We start from the raw sequence: 1,330 nt of genomic DNA, 5'->3' as shown, positions 1-1,330 counted from the left end.
GACCTAGTTCCTCAAGTGTTTCACTTATACTTCCCTTAGTAATTTTACAGTTTCAGGTCTTGTAATTAAGTCTTTAATCCATTTTAAGTTGATTTTAGTATACAGTGTGAGGTGCATATCTAGTTTGATTCTTCTGCAATGGATATTCAATTTTTCTAGCAACACTTATTGAAGAGGCAGTCTTTTCCCCAATGTAGATTTTTGTTGCCTTTGTCCAATATCAAATGTCTGTAAGCCTGAGAAGTGATTTCTGGGTTCTTAATTCTACTCTACTGGCCAAACTGTCTATTTTTATGCCAGTACCATGCTGTTTTGATTACAATAGCTTTGTAGTATAATTTGAAGTCAGGTAGTGTTATGCCTCCAGCTTTATCATTTATTTATTTATTTTTTTGCTAAGGATTGCTTTGGCTATTCAGGGTCTTTTGTTGTTCCATATGAAAGTTAAGATTTTTTTTTTTCATTTCTAGGGAGAATGTGATTGGAATTTTGATGGGGATTGCATTGAATATGTAGATTGCTTTGGGTAGTATAGACATTTTCATAATATTAATTCTTCCAACCCAGGAGCATGGAATATCTTTACATCTTTTTTATGTATTTAATTTCATTCAGAAGTGGTTTGTAGTTCTCATTGTAGAGATCTTACACCACAACCAGCAAAAGAAAAAAATCAACAAATAAACCAATATATTAAAAAAAAAGAAAACCATACCTAAGTGACCTAAAAGAGTTAGGGTTCATTTTTCTCAGACAGAGATTGTAAACACTGCTTCTGTTAGAACTGTTTCATCTGTTCACACTGTCAGGACTGGTCAGGTGTGATCACCTGGATTTTCCTTTAAAGCCATTTGATAGTTATCACATCTTTAATCATTGTTAACAATTTACATTGTTTAATGTAAGATAATTGAGAATACATCTGGATTATCTCTCAGCAGAATTTACTGCAACCGTCAAAATGCAATATGGCAACATGTTTTAGGAGCCTGCAAAAAGGTCATGCCACTTGGCTCCCAGTTTTCCTCATAGCAAATATCTTTAGAAAATTATGAGCTATGTGCAAAGATGAATGTTTAATAAGGTGCACTTCAGTTATTAAACTAGAAAAATCTTAGAATCAACCTGAGTGTATGTATAATCTTATATTGCCTTATGCAGTTATATTTTTAAAAGATGTTTAAATTATTGATGTGAGTGGGATATATAGAAACTATTATACAAATTTTATATGTATATAAATATAAACACAAATATATACATGCACATATATATATATCATATAAAAACCATATTTAATAAAGGTAGTTAGCAAAATATATTGGTAGGA

Source organism: Galeopterus variegatus, unplaced genomic scaffold, assembly GCF_000696425.1.
Source record: "Galeopterus variegatus unplaced genomic scaffold, G_variegatus-3.0.2 Scaffold2452, whole genome shotgun sequence".
NCBI lineage: Eukaryota > Metazoa > Chordata > Mammalia > Dermoptera > Cynocephalidae > Galeopterus > Galeopterus variegatus.
This window is presented reverse-complemented; position numbering follows the sequence as displayed.